Source organism: Armigeres subalbatus, chromosome 3 (genome assembly GCF_024139115.2).
Source record: "Armigeres subalbatus isolate Guangzhou_Male chromosome 3, GZ_Asu_2, whole genome shotgun sequence".
In the NCBI taxonomy this organism is placed as follows: Eukaryota; Metazoa; Arthropoda; class Insecta; order Diptera; family Culicidae; genus Armigeres; species Armigeres subalbatus.
The window spans coordinates 337,954,392-337,968,813 of NC_085141.1; the positions used below are offsets into that span (position 1 = coordinate 337,954,392).

Below are 14,422 nucleotides of genomic sequence, written 5' to 3' on the forward strand. Positions count from 1 at the left end.
GTGGGAACCCAACGTTGAGTAATCTCATGTTTACAAAAGTTGAGTGAAATTCACCCAACTTTTGGTTAGTTTCTATTTAAAATTAAATATATTTTACTTAATATTAAGTGAATTTTACTTAATTTCGAGAAAAAATTACTTAATTTTGGGTTCCCACACTGAACCCCCGATTTGAATTAAAAGTACCTATAAGAGTGAAATCAGTAGTGATTCAGTTTGGTTGCAAATTTTCGAATACTATTCTAGTTTGAATATGAGCCAAAATAGAACAAACTCACAGGCTCCCCCAGCAGTGTTCTATTCATGTTTGATTGTTTTTCCATTAAATGAAATGATTATGTTGCTGCTGAGGAAGGCGCGGTAAATGCAAAGTGGATTGATCCGTACATAAAACGACGCATTCATGCACCAAAACAATTGAAAAATATTTGAATTTCGTGATTCATTCGTGGTTCAAATCTGCAGAAAATAGAACTGAGCGGTATAACACACAGCAAAAAAAGTTGTTGAATATTACATCGAAATCGATGCAACCCGTCGAATCCATCGGTTGGTGAATATTACACTGCGCGATGTACTCGAGAGCTTGCTGTGTAATAAACAGAAGCGATGTGATTGTTCCCGATGTAAAAATTATTCGACGTAATCGAGGCGATGTAGAATAATGCAACGTAAAATAATGCGACGTACATGGCATTTGTTTTGTTGAGTTGTTACGTGTTTTCTTGCTTCAATAAGTTTTTTAAATTTTTCAAAAGAAATTGTATATTTAATACATATATGTATATTAGAGCGGGGCGCAGTTGTATGGAAAAACGCAATTTTCGTCCTATCAAGTGAGATCAAGGTTTTTCTGAATCGTTTTGGGACCCCAATCAACTGTGCAAAATATGGGCTCGATTGGTTGCGACCTCGCATGCCGCATCGCGTTTTAAATTTACATGGAGATTAGTATGGGAAAACGTATTTTTTTACATTTTTGCTATTATCGGCTTCAATTTATCATTATTCACGTGACTCAGTACGTTAGCATATAGTCTGGAAGATGCCGAAAGACTTTGCCGAAGATGGTACGTAGCTGGAAGGTCTACAAAAAATGTTATTACGTTTCGAAAATTGATTGTGCAAACCATATGCAAGAAATCAATGTTTCTGCCAGCACTACCGGACGACCTATGGTTATCGAAGGGCAAAACCCATCTTCCTTCTTGTCGGATTTTTTTCTTTGTGAAATGATTCCGGATAGCTTCCATTAGCTCTAAAGCTCTATAGGATCAATTATTTTGAAATAACACTCAGTTAAATCATTGGTCTACGTAGTTCGGCAGTGCTGGCAGAATAAACGATTTTTTGCATATGGTTTGAACACTCAATCTTCGAAGCGTTATAACCTTTTTCGTGGACGTTCCAGCAACGTGCCTTCTTCAGCAAAGTTTTTCGGCATCCTTTGGGTTATACTTTAACGCAATGTGCCACTTGGTTTACGATGAAGTGAAACCTCTAGTAGTAGAAATGCAAAAATATACGTTCTCCCATACTAATTTCCATACAAACTTCAAACGCGATGCGGAAAGCGAGGAAGCAACCAATCGATCCCAAATTCTGCAGAGTTGTTCAGGACCCAGAATGGCTTCGAAAAACCATTGATTTGAAAAAATGACCATGACGCCCCACTCTAATGTATATATACTGATCGACACATAAATATAACTAATTTTTTGCCTGTCATTGGCAGTTTCCTAACGCAGATCTGCCATGAAAGCACGTTTGTCCTGCAATGGCGATATACCATAAATCAATCAACGGAATCATCTCTTTCAGCTCAATATAGGCCGCGTCCCCAAGCTGTTTTCGGTACGCCTCTCCATGTTTTCGTCACCTTCGGCTGGTTGTATGCTAAACTATCCGCAGATTTGACGAGTTGACATTAGACAATTTCTCTCCAGATTACTCATTCACCGACTGATGCATTTTACGAGAAACTATCCGGCATCCTGTATCCTTCCACAGAACAAATGTAGTCCCTATCTTGCCGGACTACATACTTCGCCGGGGTGATGATGTATAAAACGTCACGGTCTTCAGCGTCACAGTCTTCAGCGTTCGGAGACTCTTCAAAGCCGCTGAAATAATAACAATGATTAGGCATATTTTTCTAGGCTCAATGGTTTTGCTGCAAGTTTTGCTGGTTTTCATCTGGTTTGGCGAGGATTCTAAAGGGATTCCGAAATCTTTCTTATCATACAGAATCCGCTAGATTCAGATAGGAGAAATTTGAATGGAAATGCGTCTGAAATTCTGAGATTCCGAAAGAAATCTTGATGATATACTGAAGTGAACACTCCTGTCTATTATCATTCTGATAGATATCTGTTCTGTATTCTGATAATCATCATCCTCGGAATGGGTTTTTGGATAAAAATATCTCAGGGATCCCGGTGAGTACCCTTCTGAGGCTCCTGAGATTCTATATGGAATCATTCTGAGATTTGAAATAGTAGCCTCTTCAAATACTAAATAAAATCCTTCAGGTTTTCCTATTAAAATGTTCATGAGATTCCAATCCTTCTGGAACTCCGAATTGCATAATTCTGGGTTTGGAAATGGAATTCTCTTGGGATTCTAAATCTAGTACTTCTGAGATTTCAAATTGAAGACTCGTGGAGTTCCAAATAGAATCAATCTAGGGTTTCAAATGGAATCATGCTGGGATTTGAAATGAATTTCACATGGAATTCCAAATCGTATGCTCCTGAGATTCCAAGTAAGATCTGCCTGGAGTTTCAAATGCAAGGCTCCTGGAGGCTCTAATGGAATCGTTCTGTGATATCAGCTTCTGGGATTCGAAATAAAGTCCTTCTGGGATTTCAAATCAAATTATTCTTGGATTCCTTAGACGTGCAGTAAGATACGCGAATATAAAGCAAGACAATGCTGAAGGTGGTTGGGTTCGATTCCCAGTCCGGTCTAGGAAATTTTAGGGTTGGAAATTTTCTCCACTTCTCTGGGCATCATTGTATACGAATGAAAAAAATGATATTTCGGCTTTGGAAGCTCGCAGTTAATAACTGTGGAAGTGTTGAATGAAAACTAAGCTGCCAGGCGGCAATGTCCCAGTTTTGGATGTTATGACAATAAAAAGGTTCAAGAGTGGGGTCTAAATGGAATCAGTCTAGGATTCCAAATGGAATCTTCTTTGTAAGATTCCAAACGGAAGGCTTCATGGGTTCTAAATGGAATCCCTCTGGAATACAAATGGAATGTTCTTGGAATATTTAATGGAATCCTTCTAGTATTCCAACCTTATGAGATTTCAAAAGGAATCCTTGTGGGATTTCAAATGGATTTATTCTGGGATTTCTAATGGGAGGCTCCTGGGATTTTCAATGGAATCATTCTAGAATTCCAAATGGCATTCAGCTGAGATTTTAATAATAATCCTCGTGGTATTCGAAATGAAGGGATCCAGGGATTTAAAATCGAATCCTTCAAAGACTTCGAATTAAATCCTTCTGTGATTTCAAATGGAAGGTTCCTAGGGTTCTAAATGGAATCATTAAGGGATCTCAAATGGAATCTTCGTGGTATTCCAAAGCCTCATGGGATTCCAAATGAAACCCTCTAAGGAATTCAAACCGCATCCTCCTCGAAGTCCGAATGGAATCCTTCTGTGATTTCGGATGGAAGGCTCTTGGGATTTTAAATGGAATCATTCTGGGGTTTCAAATAGAAGCCTTTTAAATGGCGTTCTTCTAGATTTTAAATGGATGGGATTCCATATGAAATTCGCTTGCCAATCCGGAGACTCAGTCGAGTTTGACTCAGTCCATTTCGGGATGTTTTCGGGTGGGAAACACTCTTGACTCCCTTGGCATAGTGTATCCATTGTACTTGCCATACAAAATACATACTCACTCATGCATTGGCAGGCATAGAATATTATTATTATTTAATCAGACGAAGGCCGAAGTGGCCTGTGCGGTATGTAAGGCAGGCATAGAAAACTTCCAATTAATAACTATGGAAATGCTAATAGTACACTAAGATGAAAAGCAGGTCAAGTTCCAGTTCGAATGAAAAGTCATAGAAGAAGATCTTGCCGAAAATACACATTTTAAGTCAAATTTATATGACTCCTATCTACTTCTACTTTTACTGCTACATATAGAGAATTTAACCTCTTTTTCGATAGTCTCTGAATCGAGATGGAAACCTACCCACAAATGTAAAAAAGGACCTCTGGTGGAATTCCCGGAGGAATTCCAGGAGGGACTTCTGGAGGAACTCCTGAAGAAACTTCTGGAAGCAACTTCCGTAGGAATTCCTGGTGGAACTTTCGGAGGTCTTCGTGGTAGAACTTTAGGAGAAATTCCTGGTGGAACTTCCGGAGGAATTCCTGGAGGAGCTTTCGGAGGAATTCCTGGAAGAGCTTCCGGAGGAATTTCTGGAGGAGCTTCCAGAGGAATTCCTGGTGGAACTTCCGGAAGCAACTTCCGTAGGAATTCCTGGAGGAACATCCGGAGGAATTCCAGTATGAGTTTTCATAGGAATTCGTGGGGAAACTTACTGGAGGAATTGTTGGGGGAATTCCCGCAAGAACTGCTGGATGAACTTCCGCAGGAACTCCTGGAGGAACTTCTGAAGGTACTTCCGGAGGAATTCTTGGTGAAACTTCCGGTGGAATTCTTGGTTGCACTTTCGGAGGAATTCCTGGTTGAACTTTCGGAGGAATTCCTGGTGAAACTTTCGGAGGAATTCCTGGTGGATCTTTCGGAGGAATTCCTGATGGAATTTTCGGAGGAATTCCTGGAGGAACTTCCAGAGGAATTCCTGGAGGAACTTCCGGAGGAATTCCTGGAGGAACTTCCGGAGGAATTCCTGGAGGAACTTCCGGAGGAATTCCTGGAGGAACTTCCGGAGGAATTCCTGGTGGGACTTCCGGAGGAATTCCTGGTGGAACTTCCGGAGGAATTCCTGGTGGAACTTCCGGAGGAATTCCTGGTGGAACTTCCGGAGGAATTCCTGGTGGAACTTCCGGAGGAATTCCTGGTGGAACTTCCGGAGGAATTCCTGGAGGAACTTCCGGAGAAATTCCTGATGGAACTTCCGGAGAAATTCCTGGAGCAACTTCCGGAGGAATTCCTGGAGGAACTTGCGGAGGAATTACAGGAGGAACTTCCGGAGGAATTCCTAGAGGAGCTTTCGGAGGAATTCCTGGAGGAACTTCCGGAGGAATTACAGGGGGAACTTCCGGAGGAATTTCTGGAGGATCTCCCGAAGGAACTTCCGGAGAAATTCCTGGAGGAACTTACGGAGGAATTCTCGGAGCAACTTCCGGAGAAATTCCTGTAGCAGCTTCCGGAGGAATTCCTGGAGGAACTTCCGGAGGAATTCCTGGAGGAACTCCCGGAGGAATTCCTGGAGGAACTTCCGGAGGAATTCTTGGAGCAACTTCCGGAGGAATTCTTGGAGCAACTTCCGGAGGAATTCCTGAAGGATCTTCCGGAGGAACTTCCGGAGAAATTCCTGGAGGAACATCCGGAGGAATTCTTGGAGCAACTTCCGGAGGAATACCTGGAGAAACTTCCGGAGGAATTCCTGGAGAAACTTCCGGAGGAATTCCTGGAGAAACTTCCGGAGAAATTCCTGGAGAAACTTCCGGAGGAATTCCTGGAGGAACTTCCGGAGGAATTACTGGAGGAACTTCCGGAGGAATTCCTGGAGGAACTTCCGGAGGAATTCCTAGAGGAGCTTCCGGAGGAATTCCTGGAAGAGCTCCCGCAGAAACTCCTGGAGGAACTTCCGAAGGAATTCCAGGAGCAACTCTTGGAAGAACTTCCGGAGGAATTCCAGGAGGAACTTCCGGAGGAATTCCTGGAGGAACTTGCGGAGGAATTCCTGGAGGAACTTCCGGAGGAATTACTGGAGGAACTTCCGGAGGAATTCCTGGAGGAACTTGCGGAGGAATTACAGGAGGAACTTCCGGAGGAATTCCTGGAGGAACTTCCGGAGGAATTCCTAGAGGAGCTTCCGGAGGGATTCCTGGAAGAGCTTCCGCAGGAACTCCTGGAGGAACTTCCGAAGGAATTCCAGGAGCAACTCTTGGAAGAACTTCCGGAGGAATTCCTGGAGGAAGTTGCGGAGGAATTCCTGGAGGAACTTCCGGAGAAATTCTTGGAGCAACTTCCGGAGGAATTCCTGGAGGAGCTTCCGTAGGAATTTCTGGAGGAACTTCTGGAGGAATTCCTGGAGGAACTTCCGGAGGAATTCCTTGAGGAACTTCCGGAGGAATTCCTGGAGGAACATCCGGAGGAATTCTTGGAGCAAAATCCGGAGGAATACCTGGAGCAACTTCCGGAGGAATTCCTGGAGAAACTCCCGGAGGAATTCCTGGAGAAACTTACGGAGGAATTCCTGGAGGAACTTCCGGAGGAACTTCCGGAGGAATTCCTGGAGGAACTTCCGGGGGAATTCATAGAGGAGCTTCCGGAGGAATTCCTGGAAGAGCTTCCGCAGGAACTCCTGGAGGAACTTCCGAAGGAATTCCAAGAGCAACTCTTGAAAGAACTTCCGGAGGAACTTTCGGAGGAATTCCTGGAGGAACTTGCGGAGGAATTCCTGGAAGAACTTCCGGAGGAATTACTGGGGGAACTTCCAGAGGAATTCCTGGAGGAATTTCCGGAGGAATTCCTGGAGGAACTTCCAGAGGAATTCCTGGAGGAACTTCCGGAGGAATTCCTGGAGGAACTTCCGTAGGAATTCCTAGAGGAACTTCCGGAGGAATTCCTAGAGGAACTTCCGGAGGAATTCCTAGAGGAACTTCCGGAGGAATTCCTTGAGGAACTTCCGGAGGAATTCCTTGAGGAACTTCCGGAGGAATTCCTTGAGGAACTTCCGGAGGAATTCCTAGAGGAACTTCCGGAGGAATTCCTAGAGGACCTTCCGGAGGAATTTCTAGAGGAACTTCCGAAAGAATTCCTGGAGGATCTTCCGGAGGAATTCCTGGAAGATCTTCCGGAGGAATTCCTGGAGGAGCTTCCGGAGAAATTCCTGATGGAACTTCCGGAGAAATTCCTGGAGCAACTTTAGGAGGAATTCTTGGAGCAACTTCCGGAGGAATTCCTGGAGGAGCTTCCGGAGGAATTTCTGGAGGAACTTCTGGAGGAATTCCTGGAGGAACTTCCGGAGGAATTCCTGGAGAAACTTCCGGAGGAATTACTGGAGGAACTTCCGGAGGAATTCCTGGAGCAACTTCCGGAGGAATTCCTTGAGGAACTTCCGGAGGAATTCCTTGAGGAACTTCCGGAGGAATTCCTTGAGGAACTTCCGGAGGAATTCCTGGAGGAACATCCGGAGGAATTCCTGGAGGAACATCCGGAGGAATTCTTGGAGCAACATCCGGAGGAATACCTGGAGCAACTTCCGAAGGAATTCCTGGAGAAACTTCCGGAGGAATTACTGGAGGAACTTCCGGAGGAATTCCTGGAGGAACTTCCGGAGGAATTCCTTGAGGAACTTCCGGAGGAATTCCTGGAGGAACATCCGGAGGAATTCTTGGAGCAACATCCGGAGGAATACCTGGAGCAACTTCCGGAGGAATTCCTGGAGAAACTCCCGGAGGAATTCCTGGAGAAACTTCCGGAGGAATTCCTGGAGGAACTTCCGGAGGAATTCCTGGAGGAACTTCCGGAGGAATTCCTGGAGGAACTTCCGGAGGAATTCCTGGAGGAACTTCCGGAGGAATTCCTTGAGGAACTTCCGGAGGAATTCCTGGAGGAACATCCGGAGGAATTCTTGGAGCAACATCCGCAGGAATACCTGGAGCAACTTCCGGAGTAATTCCTGGAGGAACTTCCGGAGGAATTCCTGGAGGAACTTGCGGAGGAATTACAGGGGGAACTTCCGGAGGAATTTCTGGAGGATCTCCCGAAGGAACTTCCGAAGAAATTCCTGGAGGAACTTCCGGAGAAATTCCTGGAGGAACTTCCGGAGGAATTCTCGGAGCAACTTCTGGAGGAATTCCTCCGGAAGTTCCGGAGGAATTCTTGTAGCAGCTTCCGGAGGAATTCCTGGAGGAACTTCCGGAGGAATTCTTGGAGCAACTTCCGGAGGAATTCCTGGAGAAACTTCCGGAGGAATTCCTGGAGGAATTTCCGGCGGAATTCCTGGAGGAATTTCTGGCGGAATTCCTGTAGCAGCTTCCGGAGGAATTCCTGGAGCAACTTCCGGAGGAATTCCTGGAGAAACTTCCGGAGGAATTACTGGAGGAACTTCCGGAGGAATTCTTGGAGGAACTTCCGGAGGAATTCCTAGAGGAGCTTCCGGGGGAATTCCTGGAAGAGCTTCCGCAGGAACTCCTGGAGGAACTTCCGAAGGAATTCTTGGAGCAACTCTTGGAAGAACTTCCGGAGGAATTCCAGGAGGAACTTCCGGAGGAACTTCCGGACGAACTTCCGGAGGAATTCTTGGAGCAACTTCCGGAGGAATTCCTGGAGCAACTTCCGGAGGAATTCCTGTACGAATTCCTGGAGGAACTTCCGGAGGGATTCCTGAAGGAATTCTTGGAGGAACTTCCGGAGGAATTACTGAAGGAACTTCCGGAGGAATTCCTGGAGGAGCTACCGGAGGAATTCCTGGAAGAGCTTCCGCAGGAACTCCTGGAGGAACTTCCGAAGGAATTCCTGGAGCAACTCTTGGAAGAACTTCCGGAGGAATTCCAGGAGGAACTTCCGGAGGAATTCCTGGAGGAACTTCAGGAGGAATTCCTGGAGGAACTTCCGGAGGAATTCCAGGAGGAACTTCCGAAGGAATTCCAGGAGGAACTTCCGGAGGAATTCCTGGAGAAACTTCCGGAGGAATTGCTGGAGTAACTTTCGGAGGAAGTTGGTATACGGGTTAAACTTCATTCCCAGGAGAATTTTTTTGAGAATCTTCGAAGGACAACAGATAAACTGCCGTGAATCGCATATTTTTCCCATATGAATAGGAAACCCAGCAAAGATGGGACAGATATGCGATTCACGGCAGTAAACTACTTTGAATATTCCTGAAAGATTCAATCAAGAATTCACGATGGATTACATTATGTATCATCGAAAATTACATTTATGAAGTCACCGAAAGATTTCTTTGCGCATTCTCCATTGAAGTATTCCATTAAATACCACATAAATAAAGTTTAAAAAAAATCCATTCCATAATAGTCGAAGGATTCTTTTAAGAAAACCATAATGATTTGAATATTCTCCCTTGAGAATCTTCAAAAGATGACACTGAGGATATCCGAAGGCCACACACAAAGGATTCCTTTAAGAATCTCCTAAAGGACTCTATCAAGAATCACTTAAAGATTTCATAGCCTCCGAAGGAGACCATAATGAATTTGCGAAGGATCCGATTGAGAATTCCCAAAGGACTTGATTGAGGGTCACCGAAGGATACCATTGAGTTTCTTCCAAGGATGACCTCGAGTACCATCCAAAGATTTCATGAAAAATCCCCAAAGAATTGCATTTCTAGTCGTCCAAGCCAAGATTACATTGAGTATCCCAGATGGACTCCTATATTGCCGAAGGATTCCATTGCTGAATCAAAACACAAAATGTTAATAAGCCAAACAACCTTTCAACGAAACCTGTTGGAGGCTAGCCCTATTATTATGATACTCTGATAAATTATGTAATTATTATCAGGTACAGTATACATGTTCTTCTGCTTCTTCTTATTGGTATTATATCCCCACTGGGACATTGCCGCTTCGCTGCTTAGTGTTCATTCAGCATTTCCATAGTTATTAACTGTGAGGTTTCTAAGCCAAATTACCATTTTTGCATTCGTATATCATGAGGCTAACACGATGATACTCTTATGCCCAGGGAAGTCGAGACCATTTCCAAACCGAAAATTGCCTAGACCGGCACCGGGAATCAAACTCAGCATGGTCTATCTTTATAGCGGCGCATCTTATCACTATTCTAAGGAGGGTACAGTCGTACATTATACATACTTAAGGTACACACCATACCTTCCGGCACCTACGCTCTCATAAATATTATACCGGCATGGTACTGAGTATCTATAGTAACTAAACGACCGACAACATAAATTGTAGCCGGAAGAATCACGCATGGCTAAAAGCTTGACGTTTTTGACTGAACTAGCTAATTGTACCTGCTTCTTATCTGAAAAAAATTGTTCCAGCTTTAGGAAGTACTATAGATATTTCAAAGTTATTATTTTCAAACAGGGCTTAGAAAATCGATGGATCAATAGAACTCACTAAAAGTAGCTATCACACAGATGGTTAAGGTTACTGAAGAGATGCTTCTAAGGCTTTTGTTGGAAATTCTGTTTAGAATCGCTTTATAACTCCTTTGAGAGCATATATGGATTGCCTTTGAAATCTTCACGTATCATTATGTAATACACACAAACCAGATAAGTCTAAACCAAGAAATGAGTCATTTGTCATAAGACTAGTTTGTTCCATCCCATTTAATTCCACCACTCAAGTGGTGGAATTAAATGGGATGGTACAAAACAAACTCGTCTTATGACAAGTGAAGACATTCCACTAAAAAGATCAAAATAATTTTCTTAACAAGAAATCATCTACTCACCAATTTCCCATTAATTTTGACGATATCTAATTCTTTTTGCTGCAAACGCTGCCATTCAACCCGTTCATATCGTTGAAATTTATAACCGGATCGACATCCGATTTATTTTTATCTGATTGGTCTGGGATTTTTGAAACATTAGACCGGGAACTCTTTACCGGGTATTCTGAACGGTGGTTGTTGCCCATCGCGGGTATTTTAATTTTGTTCCATTCATTCCTGTTTATCGGTGCTTCACCATGTCCCCGACCGGGCTGCGAGTCATTTATCGACGTTGCCAGAACTCCGTGTGAAATTGGGCTGAAACATAAGGTTTCCTTCAGAATATTGCCTAAAATGGAATCCCGAGGGAAATCCGGTATGAATTTCATAGGATATTGCAGACTGGATGATTGAAATACTTACATTGCAGGAGTGTAGTTTATCCGGTTCACACTGGAGTTTTTACTAGGTACTGGACATGTTCCGGTTAATAATAATAGTGCTGTCCAATGAGAGCTTGAAGTAGCTCGAAGTTTCTCCCTGTCCTGCTCATGCCCATTTGTTGACAAAAAAGAACGAGCAGGACGGGAACAACTTCGAGCTACTTCGAGCTGCTCATTGGACAGCATTAATAATTCGAATCGAATTTCGGTTTTTGATTGAAATTCGGCTACCGAACTGATGCAGCAACGAAGGAAAACAAAAATGGCGCACTGATGGCATGCCTCATGCATGATGCATTCGATGTCGACAAGAGGAAGGTCAGTGTTGCCAATATACAATATTGCGTACACTCAAACCAAACAGCTGATATATTCTATGTGCACAAAGCGCATAGATTATAAGATAGAACAAGAATTTTCATTCTATGTGCGTCTAATAAAACATATGAATTGTGTTTATATAATATATTATGCATAAAATAGATTTGAAGTGTACCAACATAAAAAACACGAGCACCCCCAATATTTTTGATTGTCGCAAAATAAACAGTTTTTAGGCGCGAACGATACAGTCGTGAAGAATATTATTAAATTCTACAAAAATGGAATTGTGGAATACTGGTAAAACTACTAGAGGTAATTATTTATATTACTATGTCTTGTTATTACATCTCTGATTCAACTTTCCGTAATTGCATTCCAGTCAGAATCACAGCACCGGCTTCGGAATACATTTTTATCAAGGCCAAGGAAACATTCGGCGGAAGTATCAATGTCGACCTTGCGATGGTCTGATAGACAGTAATTGTAGGTATTTAAAGTTTATATTTTGTGAATCGAAAACATTTAAACTCTCAATATTGCAGGACAATAAATAGTTCAAATCAACATGTGGTCATATACCAGAATCTAGAGAAGAGGAACTGGATCGATAATCTGGAATGTTTCATAAAAACGGTCAGTTCGGACTTGTACAATGAAAGGATCAATCATTTTTGCCACCGTAGCCACCAGCAGGATAGGATTCCATTTCGACTTGTAAAACCTAACGATTGGTTTCTAATGAATCACTGAGAGGATCGTACGGATCATCCGTGACTTCGTCTCTTCGCCAAATAATCGAAAATAACCGCTTATCAAATCCGCATTCGTTAGACCTCCGAAGCACGGTCGCAGAGAGATATTGTCGATTGTTTGTTGGGCAAGGATGGGCGTTGGCACGGAAGAACTGTTTGGATCCGAAAAGGACGAGATGAGTAACTAAGGGTCTGTCTCATTTGGAGAATTAAACTGAAATTAAACTTAAAAGTGACATTTCAATAATTATCAAATAACCCTGCTCGCAGAGCAAGATTAATTTTGACAGATATCGAATCATTTTGCATCGATGTCTTATTGGAATTGCTGGGTAGCACCAGCCATTCTTATAACGGGGTGATTTCTTAATTTCCGAACTGTCACTTTTAAGTTTAATTCCCCAAATGAGACAGACCCTAAATTATCATAATTGAACAGATCAGTAGCAATGTAACCACCACTGCGAGTGAATCAGTGTTTCTGTTCTGCAGATTAATTATATATTTTTTGCGACGATGATATTCATGTAGCCAACGGAGCCGTCAATCTTCCAAAATAATATGAATAAAATAACACTTTCCACGACATGATTGAGTTATTAATTTACTTTCCATATTCACGTTGCTATTATGAATAGAAGTTCATAATCCGAATAAAACAAGGCCATTATTTACACTATTATTTCCATTACTCTCATAAATATTATCCATGTGAGCTTCTTGATATGAGTCAAAAGGCTGCACATAGAATTCATCTTGACGATATCGACAATAATTCATTATCGTTGCACATAGTTTTCATGTATGAAAGTAACTGGTCATATTCTAAGTGCAGGGCATATATATGTAATGTGCGTTTTTATTTGAGTGAGTAAATGATTGTGATATCACATTCAAAGTTGTGTAATTTCACACACCAACTTTTCAATTAGTGGGTTGCATATGATTGTGTGTAATATTCATCGCTTTGACATGTGAATATTGTACACTTGCAACGTAAATGGAAACTGGTAGTTCTGAACCTGTGTAATTTCAAGGAGATGTAGAATTACATCCAAATGGATGTCATTATACATATGAATTTCGTGTTTACATCGAATGTTTGTTACATTCCTCCAATTACGTTGATGGACATTACATTTTTTTTTGCTGTGCAGTTTTAAGCTTTTGAGTCTCGACTGTTATAAAAAATGTATCTTGAGCCACTGCTGGAAAAGTGTACACTCAGCAAACTGGACTAGCGAAATTCATAACTGGCGCCTTATGAACCTTCGACTGATTATTCCACCAACAGTGCTTCTTATACGCAGTTACCTTCCTGAGTATTCAAGCGTCGATGGGCGTGTGGTCTACATACCGGCCTCCCGACCCCGACGTCCATGGTTCGAACCCAGTCTGCCGCACTTCACTTTTTTTCAAATGAAAATCATCATTCATAAGGCAATATATTGAAATTCATACCGATTCCTTGTGGCAAATTTTCATAAGGCGTTTGATTGAAAATCATACGTCCAGTTTCCTCAGTGTATGATTCAGATTCATATTCAAACTGACAGCCCCGAACGATTTGAATCACTGCTGATTTTACTCTAAGGCTTTGGTCCGATTCGCGAATTAAAATAAAATCAAACTTAAAAATGACAGTTCAATAATTTCCAAATAACCCTGCCCGCAGAGCAAGCTTACTTTTGACAGATGTTGAATCATTTTTGATAGATGTTCTGTTGTTCTTGCTGGGTAGCACCAGCCATTCTTATGAGCGGGGGATTTAATAATTTCTGAACTGTCACTTTTAAGTTGAATTTGATTTTAATTCGCGAATCGGACCAAAGCCTAATATTAGGTACTTTTTTCTAACCGTGTAGGACGTTTTGAAAAGTTAAGCGAGAAATATTGTCTATCCGGAATAAATTTATACCGCTTTTTATACCGAAGTTGGATTTTTCTCCAGATACAGGCAACTTTCCCAACTTCGGAAGTAGTGCGCTGGATTCGCCTAAAGATGCGCTAGACAACGCATCAATTAGTTTGACAGATAAAACTTCGGAAGAAAGTTCGGTGGGGAAGTCCCGACTTCCGAATTCTAAGATGGTGCTACACCGACAATATAATCTTGAAGGGATACAGCCCTGCATAAACTGTTATATATTGTCGGCGTAGCACCAACTTAGAATTCGGAAGTCGGGACTTCCGAACCGAACTTTCTTCCGAAGTTTTATTTGTCAAACTAATTGATGCGTTGTTCAGCGCATCTTTAGGCGAATCCAGCGCACTACTTCCGAAGTTGGGAAAGTTGCCTGTA

At 42.4% G+C, this 14,422-nt stretch overlaps 2 long non-coding RNA genes across 3 annotated transcripts; one reads left to right on the top strand and one right to left on the bottom strand.

Moving 5' to 3' along the window:
* Nucleotides 1-1,337: 1,337 nt before the first annotated feature.
* On the bottom strand, nucleotides 1,338-11,097 carry LOC134221369 (uncharacterized). Of its 2 annotated transcripts, none has more exons than XR_009982344.1 (3): nucleotides 11,025-11,097; nucleotides 10,620-10,950; nucleotides 1,338-2,123 (listed from the first exon to the last, which is right to left on the bottom strand). It is a non-coding gene; the product is annotated as an uncharacterized LOC134221369 (long non-coding RNA). The 2 variants fall into 2 exon arrangements; XR_009982343.1 differs by having other exon boundaries at nucleotides 1,342-2,123; nucleotides 10,620-10,919; nucleotides 11,025-11,096.
* A 424-nt stretch (nucleotides 11,098-11,521) lies between these two features.
* On the top strand, nucleotides 11,522-12,328 carry LOC134221370 (uncharacterized). The gene is made up of 3 exons (XR_009982345.1): nucleotides 11,522-11,680; nucleotides 11,748-11,851; nucleotides 11,911-12,328. It is a non-coding gene; the product is annotated as an uncharacterized LOC134221370 (long non-coding RNA).
* The last annotated feature ends 2,094 nt before the right edge of the window (nucleotides 12,329-14,422 follow it).